This window comes from Emydura macquarii, unplaced genomic scaffold (assembly GCF_026122565.2).
Source record: "Emydura macquarii macquarii isolate MOO-44397 ecotype Brisbane River unplaced genomic scaffold, CSIRO-AGI_Emac_v2 contig_1253, whole genome shotgun sequence".
NCBI lineage: Eukaryota > Metazoa > Chordata > Testudines > Chelidae > Emydura > Emydura macquarii.
This window is the reverse complement of record NW_027131390.1, coordinates 77951422-77966830: the sequence shown is the minus strand read 5'-3', so window position 1 is coordinate 77966830 and position 15409 is coordinate 77951422. Positions and strand designations below refer to the sequence as shown.

At 38.9% G+C, this 15409-nt stretch overlaps 1 long non-coding RNA gene across 2 annotated transcripts; it reads right to left on the bottom strand.

Moving 5' to 3' along the window:
• Window positions 1–1888: 1888 nt before the first annotated feature.
• LOC137154177 (uncharacterized) lies at window positions 1889–15158 on the bottom strand. Of its 2 annotated transcripts, none has more exons than XR_010920126.1 (3): window positions 14736–15158; window positions 5349–5454; window positions 1889–3297 (listed from the first exon to the last, which is right to left on the bottom strand). It is a non-coding gene; the product is annotated as an uncharacterized lncRNA (long non-coding RNA). The 2 variants fall into 2 exon arrangements; XR_010920127.1 differs by having other exon boundaries at window positions 15075–15155.
• Between the last annotated feature and the right edge of the window lie 251 nt (window positions 15159–15409).

Sequence of the window (15409 nt, the reverse complement as noted above, 5' to 3'; positions counted from 1 at the left end):
AGGCATTGCACTGTAGAGATTTTATGTCCCAGCAAGGAAGGCTTTTTGATCACAGTAGTCTTCCGCTGGATTTAAAAACAAATCAGTAGTTCCTGCAGAGCACACTGCTGTAGATGTAGAATTATCATTAGGTATAGAATTCTGCATCTCTAACTGCAGAATTCATGTAGAATTCTGTAGCCATAATTTGGGTACCCCGGAATACATGAACAAGAGTGCTATTGAGAAGCTTCTCTTAGCCCTGAAAAACCAGAGTGCAGTATTTTAAGTAAGGAGAAAGCCCTACAATTTTACAATTTTTGCCTTTATTAAAAAATGGCCATCATCTCTCATCATTTGTAATCAGACTAAAGGCACATGCTGTCCTCAACACGATGACCATACCACAGCCATTTTTGTAAGTGAAAGTGAGACTACCCCTGAGAGGCCTCACCTCTTCTCCCTCTACCTTTATCTCTGGGTAATCTCATCCACATATACAAATTTAATTACCATGTCTATATGGACAATCACAGTTATACGTCTCTGCTCCAGACCTGGCTCCTGTCTGAACTCAAATCTTGGCTTGGCTCTGACTTCACCTGGTGGATGTCTAGCTGTCAGTTCAAGTTCAACATGACTAAAAACAGAACTGGCAGAGAAACTTGGGGATAAGGATTGTGATCGAGGGGGAATGAGGGGAGAGCAGAAAGGGAATCTTTAGAATGCAGTAAACTGAAGGTAAAGGAAGAAAAAAGTGAAAAGCAGGGGGAAGAGCAGGAGAATGGACAGGACAAGGTGAGAGACTTATAGAAAGATGTGTGCAGGTAACTGAGGAGAGTGGCTAAAAGGATGGGAAGATAAGGAGAACAGTGATAGCTTCTCCACCCCAGGGGTTAGGAGATTGGTAAGAAATCTCCCCTAGTAGCCAGCGATGGGGGCCTGTGCATTTAAGGTTGAGTTTTCAACCTCAAAACAGCACACAAATCAGGAGTACTCCTAAAAGTTAAATCTATATAGTTAGCAGAAGAGACCAAAAGCATCATTTAGGATATCAGGACTTATAGACTAGTCTTGTGTTTCTATCAATACTGTCAACATTAAGAGTTCAAAGATTTCTGAACTGAAAAAAAAGTCACTTGTTAAACAAGCATTTATACTGTCTTCATCTCTGTAGTATCTCAGAACCCAGTCCCATGAACGTGAATTATGCTTACCTCAGGGCATGAGACATCAACGTACTTCAGGTGCTAGTAAGCTTACTGTTACTTCTAAATAATTCTCTAGACTTAGCAGCACTCAGAAGATCAGGAAACTATATACATCTTGGTTAAATAACTCATTTCTATCTAGATACATTGTTTGGCACATATTGTGGTAGTACAGTTGCTGGTTAATTTTACTGGAGGATCCTCAGATTTTCAAAGCAGTGCAATCTCTTTTTCTAATTAGGTAAACATGCTTAATAAAATTGTTCTGGGAAAAGAACTTGCGGTAATGGGTCAACCAAGTAATGACAAAGAATGAGATCAACAAATTTATGTTGGGTAATACAGGAATACGTTTTCTGGTTATGAGAGAGAGTTCATCAGATTTATAATGGTTCAGACAAGGGCAATTAGATATTTGAGTAATGATGATAGTTCTTTAAACATTGAGCATCATATGTCACACAGACTTCTCTACTATAGAAAAAGTTATTAATCTTAACTTTGTTTGACATCATAGGAGACTGGATAAAAGTTTGTTTCCATAGTTGATGTATTTAGTATTGGTCAGTTCTACAAACTATTTCTACATAGTAAAAATATGTATCAGTTATATGGGTAACTAAAGTTTCAAAGTTACCAGCTTCAGTAAATGCCCAATTTGTTACACTAACCCTATTGAATAATTCTTATAAAAAGACAAAATTGTTTAAAATATTTTGTTAGTGAGCATGATAAAAGAAACAAGTATATAAAAAAGCAAGCAGATCATTGCTAAAATAATTCTGTGCAATGTAAAAGTCTCTTTTCAATGAACTAACTAGGTGTTTGGAAGAGAGTTTTGTTTTTTAAATAAATGTTCATTAATATGTTCCCTTTATATGCAGAAATTTCATTTGCTCTATAAAGTTTTAGGGCTTGTCTTCTCAGAAGCTGGAACCAAAATAACTAAAACATGTTGTAATTCATTCCCTTAGTTATTTCAGTGCATGTCTCTGTGGGGACACTTATTTCAGATTAAAAGTGGTCCTATTTCAATTTCATTTAAGTTGTTTCCTCTCTCCCTCCCCCAACAAATTACATTTAAATAAAACACTCAGTCTGAAGTAAGTGTCCACACAGAGACTTGTACTGAAATAACAAGGGGTGAATTACAACCTGTTTTAGTTATTTCAATTCTAGTTTGTGTGAAGACAGGGCCTTACCTTTGGAGATTATGCCAGTTTGATAACCATTATTAATGAATACAAGAAATCTGATAATTTAATAGTTAATGAACAAGCTGAGAGATAGTTTTGAGTCTGACAGCACAAAAATTAATCTCTTGGTTCAATGTAAAGAAATGCAAAGAAGTGGTGTACATTTCAAAAGGTACTATCCTAGTGCCACTCAGTGTTCAAACAGGGTATAGCTTGACATAGTTTTAATTCTTGTAATTATGTTGCCACCTGAAGTCACCCCAAATGATCACGCTGTTTACACCTTCATTATTGGAAACATGGGTACAAAGCCAAAAGAGGAACTTTTAAAGTGATTAATTTTACATTGTGGTGTAATGTCTGTCATATATGTGAAACATGACATCTTAAGGCTGGAACACAGATGTCTTGGGCTGGATGTACACATTTGAGAAGAGAGAAACATGTCTCAAACCCACCTTGTTAGAATGGGTTCACTACCACATATGAAAATTTTAAATTAAATTGAAAGAAGTGCTTGTTGCCACTTGCAATCTAGGCTTAATCACCCTTTTTCTTGATCAAAGCCATCAGAGAACGTCACGGCCCATTGCTGAAACACGAGATACCTCCGCCCATCCTCAAAAAAACCAACCAAACAAACAAAAATCCAATAATCTTTTTAACTACCATCTGGTCTCTAACCTCTCATTCCTGGTTAGCAAGATGTTGATATATAACTGGCTTCAGAAAGTCTTGCATCACGATCCAAGTCTGGTATTAGGCCAGGTTGAAGAAAGGAAACAGAATTTGTACTAATCTGGATGACTGCCTCATAGCATTGGATAGAGGTAACGTGACAATGATACTACTCGGTCCTTCAGCCACCTTTGATACTGTCAGTCAAGATCCAGAGGGGTAGCCATGTTAATCTGTATACAGAAAAAACAACAAGAGTTCTGTAGCACCTTAAAGACTAACAAATTTAATTTCTGCAGGCATAAGCTTTCGTGGGCTGTAACCCACTTCACCAGATGTAAGGAATAAAAATCAGATTGGAGGTGTATATGTATATATATATATATATATATATATATATATATATATATATACACACACACACACACACACACACCCAAGGGTAAGGAACAATAGGCAAGTTAGGTATAAGCAAATTCCATTCAGTTAGAGTAGTTGACTATTCACAACCATTGATTAGGAGGTGAGAATGTGTGAACAATGAATTACTTCTTGTAATGAGAACCTTTCCAAGTCCCTATTTAGACCCAGTTTGATTGTGTCAAGTTTGCAGATGAGTTCCAACTCTGCAGTTTCTCTTTGAAGTTTTTTTGTAGAAGTATACAAGTTCTAAGTCAGCTACAGAGTGTCCTGGGAGGTGGAAGTGCTCTCCGATTGGTTTATGGAGGTTACCATTTTTTATATCTGATTTGTGTCCATTTATTCTTTTGCGTAGTGACAGTCCGGTTTGGCCAGTGTACATGACAGACTGTACATGGCTGCTGAAGAGACAAGGATTCTAAGCATAGTTTAACACTAGTAAATTTGAGTTGATGGTGGCCTTTTAAAAAGGGGAATCATCAAGTACAGTAATTAAGTCCCAAAATGCATTGTTTTAAAAAAACCCTAACAAGTATAATAGTGTCATGAAAACTAAAATTAAACCAGGGTTTGCAGGAATTTAAGCCCTATATGCCTGCAGTGTTGTAAACTAACACAACAGCAATGCGTCGGTGTCTGACTAAACTGACTGAAAAAAACAAAGTGGAGGGAAAAAACTGTTTCTCTGTTGTTTAAGGACTTGACCGTTCCTGCCTATGTTCATGTGAGTCCTTACCCATAGGAGTAGAGACAAAACCACAAATCAAAAGCCAGGGGAGAGGAATCAGCAAAATGGCCACCAATTTTGCAGATTGTTTTAAAATGCTGCATAAAAATATAAAGTTCTATATTCTAAAATACTGTCCAATTCCTTTAACATGGCTCATATCAGATTAAGTGGTCCATACTTGGAACTTAAAGATAAGGCATTGGTGAGGCCGCATTTAGAATATTGTGTCCAGTTTTGGGCCCCCCACTACAAAAAGGATGTGGACAAGTTAGAGAGAGTGCAGCGGAGGGCAACCAAAATGATTAGGGGGCTGGAGCACAGGACTTATGAGGAGAGGCTGAGGGAACTGGGCTTGTTTAGTCTGCAAAAGAGAAGATTGAGGGGGGATTTGATAGCGGCCTTTAACTACCTGAAAGGGGGTTCCAGGGAGGATGGGGCTAGGCTGTTCTCGGTGGTGGCAGATGACAGACAAAGGAGCAACGGTCTCAAGTTGCAGGGCGGGAGGTCTAGGTTGGACATTAGGAAAAAGTTTTTTACTAGGAGGGTGGTGAAGCACTGGAATGGGTTACCTAGGGAGGTAGTGGAATCTCCATCCTTAGAGGTTTTTAAGCTGAGGCTTGACAAAGCCCTGGTTGGGATGATATAGCTGAGGTTAGTCCTGCTTTGAGCAGGGGGTTGGACTAGATGACCTCCTGAGGTCCCTTCCAACTCTAATATTCTATGATTCTATGAAGAGTTAATTCATGCTCTGGCCATAACTCAAGTCCCATCCCCATACAAAAACCCTTAACTCAAGCGTGAAGATGCTTCTAGCTTGAGTTGGCTGGCCTGACAGGAGAATCAACGCTAAAGCTCAAGGGAGCTCAAATCCTCAGTTGCTAACACAACCACACTATGCAGGTCGAGTGTTATTTTGCAGTGTGGCTGCTCTCATTGGAGCAAGGTTAACTTGAGACGAGTGTAAGTAACTCTGCAGTGAAGACAGCCATAACCTCATTTTCACTAAATAGCAGCACCACTAAATTATAAAACCGTAAATATATACAATCAAGCATTGTATAGGCCTATAGGGAAGGTTTGTGGAGTTGTCATGCGAAGGGTATGTGAGACCTACCGTGTACCATGCAGGCTTACCTGAAGGGTGTATGTAGGTGATAATGCATCCCGCATTGTATAGGTGCGCCCACAAGGAGAGTGTCTGAAGGTGAGCGTTTTTGGAGTGGCAGTTACTAACATTGCACTATCAAGGCATACAAGGACAGCACAAAGTTAGTTGATTGTAAAACAAATGTATGTTACATTAGGTTCACTGTAGCTAGTCATGCAGGGTAGTTTCCAATAATTAATATTAATACGTACTAAAAGCAAAAACTAGGCAAAAAAATCAGTAAGTGACAAGTAGTACTAAATTAATACTCAAAGTCTAGCTAGACATTTCCAAATGTAGCATGCCATGAATCCACATTTTTGGACAAATTCCTTTGTTACTGAAATATTATCAGTAAGATCTAATCTTTCTGTATGTTGGTGGGAGAGGTGTTCATCCAAGCAGTTTTGGTTTTGTCATTGTGCTGGTTGGCTCAACTGTGTTGCCATGTCTCACTGATAGGCAACCTAACCACTTGTGCCAAATGCACCCTACAGGGCAGCTCCAACCTTATCGGAGCAGGTGAAACCCACCCCAGGGTTCACGTTTTCCTGAGGGACCCAGGCCTAGGGCTAGCTATCCCCTACCTGAACCCAACTTCTATGAAAGCCAAAAGCTAAGCTTTCTATACATTTAAAAGAGCCAGATGATTCAGGTGCTCATTTCACAGACCCGCAGCATGGTTTTATTTGTGCTCATAGGAAAGTAAACAACATTGTTAACTAACCACAAAATGTGCACACATCATTCTCCCCTCCATCAGCAGTCATGTATTACAGCTGAGGAGGAAGGCCCTGGCTTAGGACATGGCAGACCTGAGTTCAGTTCTCTGAAGCATACAGACCTTTCAAAATTGGGTGAAGCAAAGGCTAAAAAACCCAACTATGAAATATTCAACAAACAAATCCAAGAAAAAACAAGAAGCATGAGAAACAAGCCAATTCAACTCTTCCTCTGGCATAGCCCACTATGAATTAAAAGCAAAAAATATTTCGTTAATATACCAGGCAGCCTGGAGGACATATTGTGTGCACACAGTGGGCTACTCTGTTTCAAGGACTGCAGCATCCGAGTGGTCACGGTGATCTGCAAGGTGTCAGGGGGTTGTATGGATCAGGACAGGACATAGAGCAGCTCTGCAGCCTGGGAGCACTGATCTCATGTTCTGCTGCTTGCGCCACAGCAGTGAAACTCTCATTGAACCGGCAAGCTAAAAATAGAGCTAGCATGAGTATGTTTCCTCAGACTGGAAATCAGGACCCCTGACTCATAGTGTAGACATACCTTAAGGCATATTTTTCTTACTCTTGTAGCTCTTTTCTGAACATTTTCCAATTTGTCAACATTCTTTTTGAAGTGTAGATACCAGAACTGGACCCAGTATGCCATTAATGGTCTCGCTAGTGACATATAGGCAGGTAATTCCACTCACAACGTTCTTTTGCTTATATATCCAAAGGTTATATTTACTTTATCCCCACAGCATTGCACGGAAAGCTCAGATTCAACTGGTTATTCACCTTAAATACTTTTCAGAGTCATTATTTTCTTGACTACTATCCCTTCTAAGTTTGATCTACGTTCTTCGTTCCTAGATGTACGACCATGCATTTGGCTGTGTTAAAATGCATGTTGTTCAAATGAGCCTACCTCACCAGGCAATCCATATTGGTCTGTATAACAGACCTGTCCCCATCATTATTTATCACTCCCCCAATTTTTGAGTCATCTGCAAATATATTTTCTTCATTGATAAATATATTGAGTAGCATTGGGATGAGAACAGATCCTAGTGGGGCCCACTAGAAACTAGGAGGACTATTCCCCATTCTCAATTACTTTTTTGTCTTTATCAGTTACCCAGTTTTTAATCCATTTAATATGGGCTACATTGATTTTGTAAAGTGCTAATTTTTTAATCAAAATATCACATGGAACTAAATCAGATGCCTTACAAAAGTCTCACTAAGGGGTATCAACAGTTAGCTTTATCAACCATGTGATCTCAAAGAAACAATATTTAACTTGTATGTCAAGACCTATTTGCTATTAAACCATGTTGAGTAGCACTAGTTATGCTAACATCTTTTAATTCATTACTGACTGTCCCATTCCAACCTTTCCATGATTTTGCCCTGGATTGATATCAAGCTACTGGCTTACAGTTTCTCAAATCATCCTGTTTCCCCTTTAAAATCCTGATGCAATACTAGCTTTTTCTAGCTCTCTGGAACTTTTCCTGTATTTCATGATATGTTTAAAAAATAATTAATGATTAAAAGAACTCAACTAATTTTTTTTAATATTCTTGAATTCAAGTTACCCAGTCCTTCAGATTTAAAAGGATTTAGCAATTAATTGCTGTAATTAAAGTTGTTTACCATCTTCTCTAGGTACTGATGGTATTTAATCATTACAGTAATATATGAACACATTGTCTTATTTGTTTCTAAGTACAGGACAGATTTGTTGAATACTTCTGCCTTTTCTTATCATAATTTATAATTTTACCATTTTGTCTAGTATCAGACCTCGACCATTACTAGGATTGTTTGTTTATGATATATTTAAATTCCTTCTTATTGTCCTTTAAGCTACAAGCCCTAGTTTTCATTGATTCCTTTTGTTTCCCTTATCAATTGTCTGCATTTTCTAACTGCTGATTTTTACTCATTGCTGTTACCTACACATGAGGGAGATTTCTAATAAAATAAGGCCACAATAAATACATTAAAGAACAAATGGAAAAATGGGGAAGCTATCTGTAGGCCCCAGGACTTTTTTTTCAAGCTTCAGAAGCCACCTTCCATGACTATGGAACTTTACTTTGTTAGATACCCAAGAAAACATTCTTAAAAGATTCTCAGTTAATATTTCTTTCCCCTCAATTTCTCTCAATTGTTTTCAGTTTGGGCAAGCTGACCTTTCTAAAGCAGTATGTATGTTTATTACTTCTTGGGAACATATTCTATAGCAAATGAAATTAAATTGTGATCAATTGCACTTAGACAATCAATTTTTTGCTCAGTGTTCCATTCATCTTTTTTCTGTCAGAATGCTGTTGAATATAGAATTACCTTGAGTTGCTTTCAATACTGTGCGTCAGAAAGCTATCTAAGTTTTAGAAATTCCTATGACATTTTACCAGTGGCAGCATGAGACCTCCAAAATATGTTCTCTGGATTGAAATCCCACATGATACACATTATAGATAGATGTTTGAAGAGCTGCTCATCCTGTTCCTTTGTCTGATTCAGTGGCCTATAGGTGACGCCTTCACCCCACCTTGTGATTTATCAATTTGCACATTGATCCATAGCATTCCAGGTCCTGTCCTCCTGAACTGTCAGTAATACTAAATCAGGTAATGGTATCTTTAGTGTAGGGTGCCACCCTGGCTCCAGTACTGCCCACTCTAGGTTTTCCAAATGGGGGAGTAGAAACAAGATTCTTGAAAGAAAATAGAGAAATTAAAATAAAAAGGTAGTTAACACAAACTTGCCTCAGACTAACAACGTTAAGACTGAAGACAGCCTTTTATAGTCTATGGAGCATAGCCTAGCTCTCAAGTCCTTTCTGTCCCCCAGAACTCAAACAGTATTTCCATTTCATCTCTCAGTAGGTCACAAGTCTAGTGTGTCTGAATACAGAGAGTTACTGCAAAACACCGCTGTCCATTAGGCACCACCCCTCCTGCAGACTAGTTTTAAATCCAGTTTCAAACAGAGTGGATAAAAATAAATGATTTAATAGACAATTTAAATTAAAAATGTATTTAAAATTAAATTTCAAATTATGGCTACCTATGTTAAGGACTAATGTATTAAAATTAGATAAAAATATTATCAATACATGTTTGCTGTCAAAGTTTTAAAGAAAGTGAAACTACTGAACTGATGAAAAATCACTGGATAAATACCTAAAACCCGAGTTTGCTGAAGTGCTAAGCCAGCTTTTGACAGCAGTAGCCTCTTCCACACTTTCAGTAAGAATATTTTCTTCATTTCAGTTTATTCAACTGTTCATTTAAAGTTAAAAAACCCATTGGAAGTTGAAAAAAGGAGGAAAGCTTGTTTTCCTCCTCTTAGTTTAGAATAAAGACTAGGTGTGAGAGAATGAGAACTACAGATGCTAAAAACTGGAAGGACATGCTGACCAGAAACTACCAGTCCAATTCACTAGCTACCTTTGGTTAATAAATTGGTTTTAAATACATAACACGTTTGATAAACTTTTCTTGCATATCCAGTACATTTAAGGTAGTTTAACTAATAAAAAAATTAAAGTTTTTGTGGATTTTTAATTGCACTCCAATTTCCATCTAAATAGAGCTTGACCCAATTCAATGTAAAAAAATTGATTGAGATATGCACCATGCATCATTTTCTATCATGAACAGGTAAAAAAATTAAGAATCTGAATATATGTATGTTAAACTATATAATTTCTTACATGTGTAGAGAAAGATTATATCTTCCTGGTAGCAAAAATAAGTACCAAATTTGTGTAAGGGCTACATTTAGTTGCAAATCAACATGGTTTAATGGATACCAACCAATGAGAATCAGCTTTGCTTTAGGAAAATAACTAAGAAGTACAAATGACAAAAGGTTTCTTGCTAAATCATGACTTAACTCAATTCACCCTGTTTTCAAATCAATATTTGGGCATAGCATGACCCCAGAGTACAAGAAACCCTCAAAGTTTTCTCTCCCAACATTATGGCATATTGGGGGCTCAATATAATGAAGCCTGCACTGCCATAGTCCATGGCATTATATCTATTTTAAGGATAAATTGGGATACTTCAGTGAGGACTGCCAAACCTGAATTTTTCAAAAGCATTAAAGTCACTGAATTGTAGTGACGAAGAAAATAGTCATCTTTTTCAAAAGAGACAGCATTTTAAGGAGAAATTGATTAATTATGCATGGTTCTAACAGTAAAGACTTTTCAGTCAGAAAAAGCAGATTTGCATACATGCAAATTTGTACTTACTTTACACTCACACAACCTTATATAGTCCTGGTCTACACTTACCTGAAGATTTGGAGGCAGTTGACGGGAGTTACGCAAACTACGCAGAGTAGGTTGCGTAACTCCCATCGACTGCTGTGCTTCTTCTGCGCGCCGTCTTCACAGCACTGCGGCTGTTGATGCAGCGCTACACTACTTGAGGGGGTGGTTTTACTCAGTTGACTTCCTGATAGATTGAGCAGGTCTATACTGGCCGCTCAATCAATCCAGAAAGATCGATCTGGTGGCAGCGACTTTGCCACCTTCATTATAGACATATCCATAGACACATACCCATCTAGCTGTGTGTAAGTAAATTCCAGATTTATGAACATAGTTGTATGCATAAACTACACATACATTTCACACTTGTGAAAGCGTACATTTTGACTGAAAAATCAGTCCCTAAGTAGTCATACTAAATAGTTTTGCAGAAAAAAAAGCAGCCCAAGTTAGACTTGCGTCTTAAAGTGTTTTGGTTTGTGGGTCTTATTTTTCCATCAGCTACTCCCATTTTTTAATATACTGTTTTGGAGCTTTTGATTAAATTTAGCCCACACAACCAATTTTCAATTGTACCTCCACATTCTCTGCCCGGTTTACATTGGATGGAGTTGAAGGGAGAAATCCAGGCCCCATTTGTATCAATGATAAAACTGCCATTAACTTCAATGTCAATGGCTTCAGAATGTCAGTGAATGCTCTATTGAGAGATTTTTTTTAAACATACAGTTGGAGTTGTTTCTTTAAATTGTGTTATTGTAAAATCCATTAAGATATTAGAAGCCTATTGTGGTAAATTTAGGGTTGCCAACCCTCCAGGATTGTCCTGGAGTCTCCAGGAAATAAAGATTAATCTTTAATTCAAGATTAAGGCATATGATGAAAGCTCCAGGAATGTGTCCAATCAAAAGTGGCAGTCCTAGTTTAAACCTGAGCAAAACGGTCTCTGATAGTTTCAAGGTTGAACCTCACACAAACCAGACTATGACAAAGGAATGGCCACAAGAGGGCACTCTTACGTAACAGCTGAATTTCAAAAGACAAATACCTGTCCGAAAGGTTTATGGAAAATAAGATACTAAGGTTAAAATGGTATAGTTATCATAGTACTGATAAAGCAAATCTGCTTGTCGGTCTTTTGGAGGATATCAGAACAAACTAAGTAAATATTTGCCTAAACCACTGTAATTTGTGGAAATTTTCTCCTGTAGCTGCCATGATCAGATGAAAAGATTTTTCAGAACATTCAGTATAATAAAATTGTTTAATCCATAAAGTTGCTGGCACAACCAAGAATTTGATAGCAAATCAAATATGAAAAATGTTTCCTTTTTTTAATCCCTTTTCTTGTCTCAGGAAGGTCAGTTTTGCTTTTGTTGACTTAGAGCTAATACTGACAAGAGTGTGAGCAGCTTGTCTAATGTAATTATTGATGCTATATCTGTTAATGATGACATTAACATAACAGGATCATAAGCAGTGGCCCAAATTGTTTAATATAAATTTGCTTCTTCAGACCACCATGAAAATGTCTATCCATTTAGCCGAGTGTCTGGAATGAACAAAACTGCAATGCTGACAATATTAAATTACACATTTTTAGCTGCAGTGAACAAATATTGCACTATTTACAAATGACAATTTTCACACTTTTGCTATTCTACTATTGGTAATAAAATGATTGAGTTACAAGTAAATTGCACTGCTCTTAACTGCATAATCTCAGGCCTCTCTCTCTTGCACACCAATATTGTAGACTTCTTTTTTGTTAGCCATACATTTAAGTAAGGAACTCCTCAGGTATATAATTTAGGTACAGATCCCACAAAAAGCATGCGTGTAACCTTATTTAAGTAAAATTGCACACCTCTTTATGCATTTGTGGGGTCTACATCTGGTCCTTTATCAGCTGTAGCATTAAAGTCAATTGAAAATTCAATTTTATAGTTATTAACACTCTTAATTCCAAGTTCTTGTCTGAATTAGCTGTAATAGAAAGGTAGCAAAACAAAGATAAATCATTAGGAATTTCAAATAAACTGAGTCTCTAACCATCATGGCTGGCACTAATGATCATTCAAAGCCTACTAACTACAGCTGCTTTTGAAAATAATTAAAGTTGGTTTTGCTTAACATGGTTTGGTTAAGCAGAACAGCATTAAAGGTGCACCACAAAGAATTTATTAAAAAATTGGGATTATTCATATTTTGTTTCCTAATGATGAATAATGAAAGCCTGAAAGGTTTTATTGAAAAAATAAGTGTATATTCCTGCTTACTTTTTGCCTTAGCAATATCAGAAATACCGAGTCCGCTCTTTTCTGTTTTTGCTGCAGGACCTCCTGAAGAGCTTAAAGCAGTTTTTCCTCAAAAGGCAGTCAGGAAGACTGCAAGGCATTGAAAATTTTATTACAGTGTAAAACAAAGAAAAATCTCACTCTCCACACACTTATCTTTCAAGGTCAAGTATTCCCCATCAACATAGTATATAGGCAGTCTATTGTTTTCATTTTTTTATTCTTACTTTTATAGTAAATATTAGGGGGTTATGAAAGTTTAACCTGAAATAAGGAGTCACCAAATAGTTGACAAACTATCTCAGTTGAAACGTTAGCAGAATTGAATGAATCCTTAACAAATATGTCCTTTATCTGAAGTGTTGACTAGCTATTAAGTTAAGCAGGTGTTACTAGAACAAAGAATTTTAAACAGTTTGATTAAAAACCCCTTTCCTTCTGAACAGCTGAGCTTTCATTCTCTTCAATTTATCATTTCACCAGTCATCGTACAGTCTAGATAGACAAGCAAAATTTGAATGGATAACATTAAAAAAATTATATATATATTCCTGGCAGATTAGCGTGTCAGTTCTGTTTGGAATGGGGCACTAAACACAGCAGAAAGCAGTAAGACAGAGACCTGATCCTAGGACACTTATTACAATAAAAATGAACAAATTTACTTGAACTCTGTTAAAAAATAGCACTGTGCTGAAAGCCAGCATTACACAAAATGGAGGCCAATGGATTTCAATGCACTTGTTAGAGAAAAAGAAATTGTGTTGCTGTTGCACTGAGAATGCAAAAGAGAAAAGTTTGATTGGAGAAGTTTCCCACTTTGTCCTGTCTTTAAAAAAAAAAAAAGACAAGAAAAAACAAGAATCCATTTTCCACCCCTTCGAGTTTGGTGAGCCTGTTTCAAGCAACAGAATGGTTTCTGTAATATACGGCCTTATTCCCATGTACCTTCACCTTGTCGTCAAGATGCACACCCCCAACATTTCCAGTGGTAAAACAGGACTCTACCACCACTCAGGTTTGTCCCATCTGCCCCTCCATAAATGGGGATGAAGGGACAGAGGGCCAAATTTGATGAGTAAGGTGACCTAGTGCACGGAGTCACAATGCCACTCAAATTTGGCCTGGCTACCTCTATGGAGATAGAGAGGGCGGGGGTAACGGGGGGGGGAATGGGCCAACCTGAGTGGTACTGTGACCCTGTAAGCCAGGTTACAATGCCACTTGGCCTGGGGGCCAAGGGCAAACTTCCCCTTTTGCCCCTTCTCTCCCCAGGCAGTTCCACACCCAAGAAGTATTCACTCCACCTGGACTAGAGCAGAAGGCACTTGAGCAGGACTAGAGCAGGGGGCCTGGAAGGTCAAAGCAGGGCAATCTCACAAACTTCATACTGTTGGGAGGCCAGAAGATCCATTCTGAACTGATCAGAGAGCAAAACCAAAACAGGCAGCTTCAAACAGATCTGAAGTAGAAGGGCTTTCTCCAGCTGCTTGTAAGCAGTCTCTGTTCTGGGTAGATATGGTTCTTTTTACAACCAGACTAGAGCACTGATAACCAGGGGCTGACTTTCACACCCAACAATAGCTGTTCTCTCTAGGATCATATTTTGGCATTACTCTGATATAATCAAGCCCCTCATAGAGTCCTCTAGGGTGTTTCATACATCAGTGTGTGTAGGCTGAGCTCATAGCATACACCAGGGGCTACCTGCATTACTCTTCCCCACCCCACTTCCACTCCAAGCTCCCTGTGTGCTATCCTCCCACCCACCTCTATTTCATGGACTCCCCTCCACTCCCCTGCCAGGGGAACTTACTCCCCACCCCACCTACACACTTCCCATACTAAAGTACTCATTCTCCCCTCATGCCAGGGGCTCTGTTTTCCCCATTGCCTCCCTTCCCCAAATAGTAGGTGCTCTATGTGGCCTCTTATTCTCTTCCCCCAGACCAGAGACCACCCCCCCGTCTCCTCTCCCAGGAATTCTGTGCCCCCAATACCAGGATTCCCCCAAATCCCTTTGGCCCATCTCTGTGCCCCATCAAGGGGGCCACTCACTGCAAGCAGCAGCTCCTGTTAGCATCCTGAGGATTAGCTCTACCAGCTGGCACACTTCCTCCAGTGTGGTCTTCTCCCATCTTCTCTCCCTCTGCTGCCTTGATCACTCCCAGGTCTGCAACTTCATCTCTGTGGCTTGGCCCTCTAGCCAGGTCACTAAAATCCTTCCCTTCCAGGGAATTCACAAACTTTTTGGTTTCCAGACTTGCTATCTGGCTGGTATTTCCATGACCCTTGCCACTTCCCAGGGGGTGGTGTGGGAACTGAGGCCTGTCCTCTATAGTAGGTTCCAGCCCAGGTATCCTATAACAAGCAGCCACAGTCTCTGTGCAGTCCTACCTCTAACTGCTATTTCCCTGGACGTTTTCCTCCATATCTGGGCTCACCAGCTCCCTCCACTCAGGGCCTGCCTACAACCATACTACCCACAGCAGTAATACACACTCTCGCCCCTCCAACTGTATACAGGTCCTGTCTGTTGCTGCACAGGTGAGCCTGTCCTTAATTAGGTGCCTCCAGCCTAAATCTCTCCTGCTTGCAGCCTAATTAGTTGATTGGGCTCACTTGGCCTAATTCAGCTTCTGCCGGGCTAGTGTGGCAAATCCACCCCATCACTGCCCTTCCCCACCCCCTGCCCCCACCCTCCCATTGCTTCCTTTTCCTCATGCCACAGG